The sequence below is a fragment of the Hyperolius riggenbachi genome, chromosome 10, assembly GCF_040937935.1.
Source record: "Hyperolius riggenbachi isolate aHypRig1 chromosome 10, aHypRig1.pri, whole genome shotgun sequence".
In the NCBI taxonomy this organism is placed as follows: Eukaryota; Metazoa; Chordata; class Amphibia; order Anura; family Hyperoliidae; genus Hyperolius; species Hyperolius riggenbachi.
Window position 1 is genome coordinate 134,328,461 of NC_090655.1, and position 12,427 is coordinate 134,340,887.

The 12,427-nt window shown below is 43.9% G+C and overlaps 1 protein-coding gene across 2 annotated transcripts in view; it reads right to left on the minus strand.

Moving 5' to 3' along the window:
* Positions 1 to 12,427, minus strand: part of CDH23 (cadherin related 23) — a 1,682,716-nt gene that overhangs the window by 345,260 nt on the left and 1,325,029 nt on the right. The gene's annotated exons all lie outside the window — the stretch shown is intronic.

A 12,427-nucleotide genomic window follows, 5' to 3' on the forward strand; every position in this document is an offset into this window, starting at 1 on the left:
AAACACAGGAGGGGAGGAATCTAAGGAATACCCTCTTGAGACGTGAAGCCTGCTGGATGGACAGGCTGGGGACTCAGTCACCCGGTGGCCTGAACGAGGGCTTTAGTCTCAGATGCTTCCTATAATAGTTGTGCTGCTCTTTATTCCCTGAGAAGGGTTAAGTAACGAATTAAGAAGGGACCTGCCCCCTTATTAACCTGGGGGGGCGTGATGTTGAATGTCTATATATGTGTTGTTATAATGTCAGTAGCCTTAGCACTTTAAAAAGGGCAACTGCCCGAAACGTCGTGCTGGCTAGTATGCTCTGTACTACTGCATATTGGATGCAATAAACGTTACTGGATAAGTATTCGTTGAGGGTTGAGTCCTTACTGGGAATATTAAGCCTACTGTGGAATCCTGAAGGCAGTCAGCACTGCAGGCAAAGTAACCTTTTGGATTGGTTGGTGAGTCCACACACAGTCCAATTTCGATTGTATATACAATCAATACAATCTGGGCTCTCATATAGAGACCAAGTCACTGCCACCAATCCACAATAAAGCTGCAAATGCGCTAAGTTTAACTCTAGCTAAATCCTGTGGGAAAAAGGGTTATTTTGACAACCTTTCTAGAGATAGCAAAACTAACGATATTTATCAAAACAGTTATGGTAACGTCTCTACGGAGAAATGAATCCTTTTACGGAGATTTTCAGAACAGCATTTAGACGAACGATTTTTAATCATTTATTTAAAGAAATAATGCAGAACAAAAATATAGCAAATGAAACAAATCGATACAGAAATAATAAAGATTAAATGGGAAAATAGCTATTGATAGTCTGAGCAATTTGTCAAGTTACTGGGCTCGATTCACAAAGCGGTGATAACTCAGTTATCACGCCTAAAAGACTTTAGGCGTGATAACCTTTGCACTAGCAAAGTTATCACCGCTTTGTGCTCTAACTCGCGCGAAGTCCCATAGGGCTTAATGGGAGCTTCGCGCGAAGTGCCGGGTGCTGCGCGCGCGCAAAACTTTGCGCGCAGAAAATTCGCGCGAGTTTCTTCTTATCATGCCTAAACTGAGTTTAGGCGTGATAAAGGGGTTTTCACTCGCGTGCAAACACTTTGCACCGCTTTGTGAATCGAGCCCACTGTGTCCTTTGCGATAAGTCCAATAGAAGATATAAAGTCAAGTTCTGGAAAGTTCTGTGGAATGGATAGAAGTCCTTTGATAGAATGAAATGCCAATCCTTTGATGGTATGAATGCCTGGAGAAAAGACTCTCTCCTGTGTCCAGCAGTGTAGTTTTAACTCTTCCTCTGCCAGAGGACGGAATTGTAAAAAGAGCTGGTGGGGTGTGCCTTCTACCGCCCTTTATCATGACAAGCAATAAGAACATGCAATAAGTGGAACGGTCATAATTCGGCGCCAGCCGACCGTAACCCGCAGGGAGTGGCACGAGCACGCCTCTGGCGTTCTCTGGGTCACATAGATACCAAACATGGGTGACTTGTAGTATTCCAAGGCGGAGCACACTGTTGCTTGATTTCAGAAGGTGGTAGGGCCATGCTGAGTGGTCCCACAACACACAAATCATTTTTAATAATTGTCTGCTAATTTTGAAAACAGAAAACAGAATAGTCATTCAGAAATTTTACTAAATTAATCATTCATATCAAGGGGAACTAAAAGTCATTTCTCTACTCTGGCCAGCTACGTGCAGGAATGTGGCCACCTAATGATTTTATGAGGGGTCTGTTCTGGCCTAGCTAGTATAATCTTTGAAGTAGGAACCAGTGACCCTGCCACTGGTGTATGGTCCCCACTGCTAGGGCAGAATAAACACCACACCATTTCCTGTAATGTGTGGCTGGCTTGGACATGCAGAATGTTTTCTTGTCCAGATACCCCCCCCCCCCCCCCCCCGCCAGAGCCCTGCGCTGCCCAGACCAATGAGTTCCAGGCAGCGCTATGGGCTGGATCGGAGGCGTCTGACGTCAGGACATCGGCTGACGTCCATGACGTCATTCCGATCGTCGCCATGGCGACAGGAGAAGCCAAACAGGGGAATGCGTTATATACGCGTTCCCCTGTTTGCTATTGATGCCGACGACGATCGCACTAGAGGGACACATGCGCCCTCTAGTGGTGTTTCATGTAGCTACCACTCTGGTAGCTTTACATGACACAAAAAAAAATTAAAAAAAGAAAAAGGATTTCTGCCTATTTGGCATAAAAATTGAACCTCCAGGAGGGTTAGAGAGATCTGTGAGCTATGTGAATGCTCTGGTTTAGGGGTAAATGGCTTCTTTCACTAAGTACAAACAAATACTCACATCCCCCCCCCCCCCCCCCCCCCCAAGTGCAGGGGTTGTGGGATGGAAGAACACTCATTTTCTAAAAGCAGGCTAATGAATTTAAAGGGGTACTCCAGATCATATTTTGTGCACATTTTTGTATGATTGTGCGGAAGGCGCAATCCGCCGGTGAACTCGTACGTCACAGTCATGTGTTTATTTTAAATAATTTTACTCGCTTCAGGTTCCCTTTAAGGGAATTACTGCCAGGTGAAAGTCAAGGGGACAAAAATAAGTTATAAAGTAAGCACAGAAGAGAGGTGGACATTCAAAACTGCCTATCAGCCATGGGCGTAACAATCACCCCTGCGACCCCTGCCATTGCAGGGGGGCCCAGAGGCTTTGGGGACCCCTCCTCCTCCCTCTCCCCTACCGTATGTGCAGCCAATTAGCAAAAAACATCTCCCTATTCGCTCACTAAAACGGTGTGCCAGAGCAAGAGTAATTTTTTCCTGCTTCCAGACGCTGCTTTACAGCAGAACACTCTTTACTGTCATTTGCCGACTCCTGATCAGGTGACCCACATGGGTTTTGGGGACCAAGGAGGCCCCATGTTATCATTTTTCTAGCGGGGCCCAATTAAGTCTAGTTACGCCTCCGCTATCAGCTGTCTGCAATGTGTGCCAGGAAGTGATGGCCTAGCTGGGTCATTCATTTCAGTGTGTATTCAGCTGGTTGGATTAGGGAGTTTAGTACACTGCATCTGTGCACTGGTATCCAGCAGCATCTCCACTCTCATCACCATGCATGGCACTACTCTGTGGTAGCTTCCTTTGAATTTCCTGCAGGAACAAAAGGAATTGGGAGACAGGAATATGAGCTAAGCACACCACTGCCTGTAATAATGTGTTTTATAGGCAGATGAAGCACACAATGTTATTGACCCATATCTGTTCCTTCATCAGGAAAGAGACCGCAATATGACCTATCACTACAGGGAAGAACATCCACAGTGAAGTACATTTACACACGCATCCGCCAAAATGGTCTGGTACAATTGCTTCAGCTTAAATAAACCCTGAAATGTGTACAACCTAGCTTTACTAAAGGGTACATAACAAGGACCATCCTTCTCTGTGCCAAATTTTATAGGAACAGTTGTTAAAGCGGACCTAGTTACAGCTTGTAGAGCTCCTTCTGCAGTGTAGTTACGTTACTTCCTGGTGTGCTGGTAGTACAGAAAGGGTTAAACATCTGTGTTTATATATAGCCTGTCTGATTGGCGCACACGCGGCACACGTCAGTCTCAGAGATGACAGATCAGATTATAGTGGTTTATTACTTCCAGATAAAGGAGCATTAGACAGGATGTTATCTCAAAATACAAACAGGGTGGGTCTTCTTTGTGTTTTCTAGTCATTTCCATCTTTCACCGTTTACAGTGCCAAAGCTTAAAGGTAGCCATACACTGGTCGATTTGCCATTAGATCGACCAACTGACAGATCCCTATCTGATCGAATCTGATCAGAGAGGGATCGTATGGCTGCCTTTACTGTAAACAGATTGTGAATCGATTTCAGCCTGAAACCGATCACAATCTGTTGAGCTGCTCCTGCCGTCTGTCCCCCCCCCCCCTCCCCCGTTTACATTACCTGAAGCTGGCTCCGGGTCCTCTTCTCCGCGCTGCACTGCATTTCAGCATCCCGCACCGCGTCACTCCGTGACCAGGAAATTCAAATAGAGCGCCCTCTATTTGAACTTCCTGGTCATTGGAGTGACACAGGAAGTTAATGTACGCTGGGATGGAGCAGGAACAGAGCGGTGCAGCGCGGAGGAGATGCCCGGGAGCCAGCGTCAGGTAATGTATACCTGTATCGGATCGGCCGCCGCTAGCGACGCGCTCCCTACCTGCGGGTGATCGACGGTAATTTCCCGCACAGCGCGATCGACGGACCAATCCGATTTCGGGAGGAAATCGGATCGGCGGGTGCGTTTAGAGCGAACGATTGGCAGCAGATTTGATCCCAGTGATCGAATCTGCTGTCGAACGGCGGCAAATCGGGCCAGTGTATGGCCAGCTTAAGGGAAACAGTAAAAAAGGGCGCAGGTGGCTAGTGGACAAAACGGGCACCGCCATTCACTCCCATAATAAATATCGTTTACTGGGTGCGGAACAGGAAAAAAGGGCGCCCGAGAATAATAACGTTTTCCAACGGCGCCTGAAGATTTTTTAATGTTTTATAACTGCTTGTGATGATTTACGTTTCCTATTTCATTAAAACATTATTTTAAATGTTATCCCTTACGGTTTGTAAAACATTATTATTCACAAAATAAAGCAATCAGTACGTAACGTAAATTGTAATATATTTTATCCCTTACTGTTTCTAAAACATTATTCTACACACAATACAGTGATCACTAAGGAGGGTCTCCGCGTTCGATGTGTCCGTCGATACGCGTCGATTCGATTATTTCCGACATGTCCGATTCAAGATTCGATGGTCGATTTGCCATACTTTACATGGCAATCGACCTAAAAATCATCGAAATTCGTTCGGAAATGCTCGGAAATAATCGAATCGACGCGTATCGACGGACGCATTCGACGTGGAAACTCATGGTGTGTATCCAGCATTAGGTTTAGGCACCACCTTAGGTCTTAGGTTTAGGCACCACCAGGGGGGTCTTAGGTTTAGGCACCACCAGGGGGCTCTTAGGTTTAGGCACCACCAGGGGGCTCTTAGGTTTAGGCACCACCAGGGGGGTCTAGGGGTTAGGGGTAGTTACAGGGAGGGTTACTTACTAATTTTTTTGTAAACGTTATTATACATTTCACTTTTTAAACGGAAGATTAACGTTTTCACAATTGCCGATTCCATGCACATTATTTAATGATTAATAACTTTATAAAACATTATTTTTAAACGAAATATAGTACGATATATTTTTAAACGTTATCCATGCTTATAGTTTAAAACCCCGCGCCCTTTTTTCCCAGTGCCCCTTTTTTAACGTTCGACAGCTTAAGACCTTGGTAAAATTATTTTTGATCATTATTCCGAAAACAGCAGTCATGTTTAAAACAATGGCAGTACAAAACACTAGTGGGCAGCTGCATCAGAAGTGATTAAAAGCCAGTCATACAAACATACAATTTTAAAGAGAAACTGTACTGAAAAGAACGTAATAAATTTACAATTTCCTGACCGCCGCATCACATATTTATGCCCCCGTGCACATCGCTTCATGACCAGGGGCATAAATGTACGTACCTGGATTGTTTACCTCACCGTGCCAGATCACTGCATCGCAGACAGGGGCATAGCAATAGCCATGGGGCCCTGAAGCGCAGGGGACCCATGTGATACTTAATGTATTCACCATTAACTTTCTTGTGTTTTTCCACCCTCTGACTTTGTGTCAGTGTCCATGAACTATTTGCAGTGTTGATCGCCTGAGAATGGAAATTGACAAAATAACTCTTTTTCATTGGGTAGGGCCAGGTGGCATTAAGAGTGCCTACATCTGAGGGCCCAATGAAAGTTTTGCTTTGGGGCCCCATGATCTCTAGCTATGCCACTGATCGCAGTCGATCTGCCGCCATTTCGCTTCTCGGTGATCAGGGAATGAGAACCTGCTTGTTCTTAGACCCGATCACAGTGCCCGCAGAAAATGAAAAGCCGTGTCTGCAGGACGCAGCTTTTCATTCACTAAATTCCGACGTAAACTATACATAAACAGTATTTCCTTGTGTTCTTATGAGCACACCGAAGTTCAGTGTAGTACCATCTTGTGGCCAGAAAGGAAAATGCACCTAAACACTTCACATACAGAAATACATTTACATTAATACATTTTTATACAATTGTAACCGCTTACACCCCTACCCTATGGTTACCAAAATAAAAAACTAATAAAAAAAATAATTAAAAAAATGACACCATTTAAAATAAATAAAACTATATACAGTATATAGATATATATATATATATATATATATATATATATATATATGCACACACACACACCCTATGGACTTTTAATATGTATGTCATGAGGGTATATTACTGTTAATTTTGCAAATAAGGGATCGCAAAAAAAAACCAAAAACACAAAGCGCAAAAAATGCACCTTAATTTCCAGATAAAATATAGTGCCAACAATGACATGCCTCTGTGTCCTTCTGGTGCCGCTGTTAGTCCACCCCCCTGGGCTCTGCTGTCTGCTCTGAAAGCTAGCGACAGGCTAGCAATAATCTGATTGTCACTAGCCTCCTTTTCCCCTTTCCAGCCATCAATCACCTGCTCATCCTGCTTCCTCCATTGCCTCGCTTACCCCCCATTCCCGTCACCTCACTCCTCACCAGCACCCTCCAATCAGCAAACAAAGCTGTGACCCAAGAAGTACTTCTGGGTCACAGACAGCCATCTTGGATTTCCTCCACTGGTAATAGGACGTTACACCGGTTGCAAGAGCCAGTTCTAGACTTTTTGCTGCCTGAGGAAAACTTGTGAGGATGCACAATAACACGCTGGCTGTGAGTCTGTGAAAAACAAAACTGCTGACCCTCAACCAGTCATTTATCTTCCATTCCTCCTCAATCAGGACAGCAGTGCCACGTCCTCCCTTTTGCTGTGTAAGTCAAATGAAACACTATTTGCTCTCCTGCGTCCCCCTACTCACTCACTGTCAGACTCCTCACACAGCACAACAATCTGCTTCTCCCCCAATAATGACCTATTAACCTCGCTCACTCTCCTCTCGCTTATCCTCTTTCTCTGCCGACTACATGCTTTAAGTGTAAACAAAAAGTACCAACATGCTGCCCCTGTAATTTCTGCACCTGATGCAAGTGTTTCACCTTGCTTCATGAGAGAACCAGCCCTGCCGGCTGCGGAGGATGAACGGAGCCACGGAGAGCAGCGCAGGTGCATCTGTGAGGCAGTGTGGAGTAGGTAGTATGTTTTTGTTTTTTTAATCTTCATTCTGCCTCAGGTTCTCTTTAAGGGGAAAAAAAACTGTGTTTGGGAAGTGGTTAAATTGTGTTTTTTTCATTACTACTTTATAATTTAGTCACGGTTTGACCATTGTAAAATCTTTCCTCACCCTGATTTACATTCTGTAATGTATTACAGGTGGGGACATTTAGTGCTGTTTGGTGCATACTGAGAGTTATAAAGCCAGTACAAAATACACCTGGTCTGCTAGAATGCTCTGAAGGAGAATTCTGCATATTTATTTATTTTTTAAAATTATCTTTATTTTCAATATCACTTTTTCCAAGGTACACAAATACATTTATCCATCAAATAAGAGACATACAAATACAGCATTCACAAATTGTGGAAGGGAATTATACTACTACATATATTAACTCCTTTTAATACATCTCCTTTTTCTCTTAAACTTTTTATAAATCTTCAAGACTTATGCTGCATATATACTTCTGTTGCATATTAATCCCTTCCATAGATAATTAATCCTTATTTGCTGCTATTAAGGGGAAAAAAATGTTCACAAAAAGGAGGAACCCATCCCCTCTTTCATGTAAAAACCCATTCACTCCTTACCATGCCTCCATCTCTAATACTCCCACTCGCTCTAGGGTCGATCTAGTCTATTTTAACTTACCACTCAGTTATCTTTAATACTGTTTTACTGTGTCAGGGGGTCCCAGTTCTGCCTTCCTTCTTTCTTTCTCATATTCCCTTGAGGTTTTAAATTCCTGCCAACACCTCCATCTCTCCTCATGGCTTTCCTTATTTCCATGCACATAACTTGTTAGATCCTCCATTTTCCAAACCCACTCTATTTCCGCAAACCATTCCCAAATCGCTGGAATCTACCAGTGCTTTGCTACAAGGATGAGAATTCTGCATATTTAAATAGCCTAAGCTATGAAATCAATGGTAGGATTTCGCTACATACCAACACATAGTAATAAATAGAAATAGCAAGTGTTTCTGATGCTGAAACCAGAAACAGTAACATAAAAGTGGTTATCCTGAATAAATTCTACATCACTACAGTGCGTCTAATCTAAAGCATATACTGCTAAAAATAGCAACAACATCTGAACTCAAGAGAGTCTCTTTCAAATTTAGCAAAACTAAGCTGCAATTCGACTGGTTAGATTGAAGAGTACAGCTAAATGAGGTCTTTTTTTGCTCTCAAAAGAAATAAAGATGTGTTTGAGAAATCACATCAATCGAAGCATAATAAATAATCTCAAGCTGAGTTTTCTGGAGGGATAAATCCACAGCGACTGGAGTGAAGATTTTTGTATGCTTGGCACTATGTTGCATGAAATGAGTTACCACTTAACGACCGCCTAACGCCCATAGGCGTCGGCGGGTCGTTAGTGGTATAGCATGGAAACGGCCTTTCCATGCTAGTTCACGGAGACTGTCTCCATGAACAGTGTGCGAGCCGCCGATCGCGGCTCGCACGCATAATGTAAACATCCGGGGAAGAAATCCCCGCTGTTTACATCACACGGCGCTGCTGCGCAGCAGCGCCGCGACGTAGATCGGCGATCCCCGGCCTCTGATTGGCCGGGGATCGCTGGCATCTGATAGGCAGAAGCCTATCCTATCCGGCGCAGGACGGAACTCCGTCCTGCGCCGCTCACAGGGTAAGGGAGAGGGAGGGAAAGCCGGGGAGGGCGGAAAGCGCTGCGGAGGGGGGCTTTGAAGAGCCCCCCCCGGAAAGTGCGGGCAGCCGGCGGCGATCAGACCCCCCCCCCCCCCGCAGGACATCCCCCTAGTGGGGAAAAAAGGGGGGAAGACTGATCGCCCTGGCTATTTCCTGATCGGTGCTGCGGGCTGGAGAGTCCACGCAGCACCGATCAGAAGAAAATCACGTGGTCCTTAAGTGGATTCATTCCTTGTAATTGCAGTAATTTAATATGCTGTTTTTGGATAATGTTATATGAGATTTATGTTACAGTAAATGTAATTTTTACCACTTATTTTTAACTGGCTGACGACCCGGCATTGCCCGGGTACGTATTTGGCTGGTGTTGGCTCCTTCCACTTTTTCTCAATTACTCAATGACCAAGTTTGTAAGCTTTGCAGTCTTTAGCATCATTTAGCAATATTTTACATTGAAATGAAACAAATCTGATTGGCTGTTTGTTGCTCCACCCCCTTATCTGAATTTGAACCCCAGTCACCCAATGAGCAACTGTACCAGGTTTGAGGCTTGTGCCATTAACAGTGCAAGAATGGCAGCAATTACATATTCCCCTTGAAAATCAATAAGTGGATTTTTATTGGATTTTGTACACTCCATCCACTTTTCTGAATATTAATCCCAGTCACCCAGTGACCAACTGCAAAGTTTGAGAACCCTACCATAAATAGCATAAGAATGGCTGCAGTTTACAAATTTCCCAGTGAAATTTGTATTTGTCTCAGCCCACTGATGACCCGGCATTGCCCGGGTATGTATTTGGCTGGTGTTGGCTGCACCCACTTTTTCTAACCCTAACACACAATTACTCAATTACCAAGTTTGTGAGCTTTGCAGTCTTTGGCATCAATAATTTTAATTGAAATGAAACAAATCTGATTGGCTGTTTGTGTCTCCATCCCCTTTTCTGAATTTGAACCCCAGTCACCCAATGACCAACTGTACCAGTTTTGAGGCTTGTGCCATTAACAGTGCAAGAATGGCAGCAATTAAATATTCCCCTTGAAAATTAATAGGTGAATTTTGATTGGCTTTTGTAGGCTACACCCACTTTTCTGAATATTGATCACAGTCACAAAGTGACCAACTGTGCAATGTTTGAGAACACACTACCATTAACAGTGTAAGAATGGCTGTAGTTTACATTTTCCCAGTTAAATTTGTATATGTCTCCACACACTTTTTGTTTATGGGGATAAAAAGTATCCTATATGTTATTCCAGGTAATGTACTATGTGCCAAATTTAATTCAAATCCGTTCAGCCATTGTTGCGTGATTGAGTAATAAACATCCAAACATCTATACTTCCACATTTATAATTTTAGTGAGATGAGATTGAAGTTACTTTGCATGTTTTATGACTAGATCTGCTGGATGGCCAACTGGTAAAGCTGTTTCCTGTGTGATTTGAGCCCTTTGACAAGGTTTCAAATTCCCACCAACAAAAAAGAGCCACAGTAACATATATGACGCCGTAGATGATTTAACAAACATGATACCCTTGAATAGCCATCCATATAGCAAATAACGGATATCCGCAATAAATGTCCATAGAGTGTAAACAGTATTTATTTGGGACTTGTCCCGTACAAAACCATTAAAAACAATCCAAAGAAGCAGAGGGGTCTGCGTAATGCGTGAGATCATGCAAGGGTGCCAGTCTGGTGCCGGTTCACGTAGGATCCGGTGGGTATGCTGACATCGCACTTTCACTCCTGTTTTCCTCTTTCTTCTCCACTTGTACCTCATTCTTGGCCTATTCATTATATTGTTCTGGCTACTGTGGCATATATAGAGTAACTTATATAGGTGTTTTGATCATAAATACAGAAGTGAAATTATGTTTGGTTGCTTTTCTTTTTACCCTTATATTATGTAATTCTAAGTGATGTAATATGTACACTTGTAAGTTTGATGTGATCTTTGTTATATGAATCACTGTGACATGTAATTTGTTCTTTCGACACTGGGCTTGCATCCCATGCAATGTTTTTAATGGTATTAAAGGGGACAAGTCTGAAATAAATACGGTTTACACTCTATGGACATTTATTGCGGATATACTGTAAGTTATTTGCTATATCGATGGCTATTCAAGGGTATCAAGGGTGCAATTCCCATCTGACCTCAGTATGTAAAACAGTGAGGAGTCTGTGAGCAAAGCTCCCTAAAGATCCTGGTCCCAGTGGAGTGCACCTTAAGCTCTGGCGCTATGAATCCACCAGGAGAAAGGCAAGATATTAATGATCTGCATCTTGTTTTGTCTTATTTTATTTATACGCGAGTGGACGACTAAGACCCCTGAGTGTTGTATAACTGAAAATTGATATGTAACGATTGTGGAATTCTCTCCGTGGTCAGCGCACAGGATGCGCGCTGACACTGCGGAAATCCTCCACAAGCGTATAATCTGAGAGAACTCAGCACAAGGTGCAATGCACCTGTAGAGGGGAATACCTGCCGGCAGATGGAGCCGTGGAGTGCAGAGGAACAGATCCTCTGCACAGCCACAGATGCCAGATGGGAATTGTACGAGGGAAACCAAGTGAGAACGCAATCGCAAGAGCTGAGATTGCCTATGAGAATGAGCACAGGGACAGAATGTATGTGTGCACCAATCTAGTCGCCAACCCGCGACGGTGAACACACAACAGCAGAAACAAAGTAGGAACGCAATCGCGAGAGAAGCGATTGCCAGAAGTGACACAAGACTGAGCAAGACAGAACACGAGAGTAGCAAAGGCACAGCAAACAACAATGAGAAGATAAGCAAAATAACAAACGCTAGCTAAACGCGAACACCGCACTCATTCGCAACAGCGAACGCGTTTACGGCGCGGTCTCCGCACGATAAGCGCAACAGAGACAAGCACGCCACCCTAACTAACCAACGCCACACAAATACGAAACAGAGAATGCGAACGCTTGCTTAACGGTTACCCCACCGAGCCTACAGCAAGCATTCATATCAGACAAGACAGAGAGAAGGAGCAGCCAGCAGCAACCGCAGCTCTGGCCTACATTCCCAGACAGAGTACCAAAAGGAACCACCGCTGCTACTGTTAAAGCGAGTGCGAACCACGTACAAAAACAGGCTTGCAAGATCCACTGCTCTTTCCGCCAGAGCAAGTGTGATCCAAGTACAGAAACAGGCTAGCAGGATCCACTGCTCTTTCCGCCAGAGCAAGTGTGATCCAAGTACAGAAACCAACGATTCACCATCGCCAACCGCTGGCGACAGTGCAATCGCAAGGACAAACAGAAGACAGAACAGATAATACAACCTGACTGTACTAGAGGGATGCCTAATGCAGTCCCCAAGAATACTCTAAAAAAATCTTTAGCAAACAATAGCAAGGCTGACACTCCAGGAGTGTTTTAACAGTAACAAACCATGATGACCAGCAAAGGATTGTGGGATCACATGGTATTTATGCTGCAAGCCTT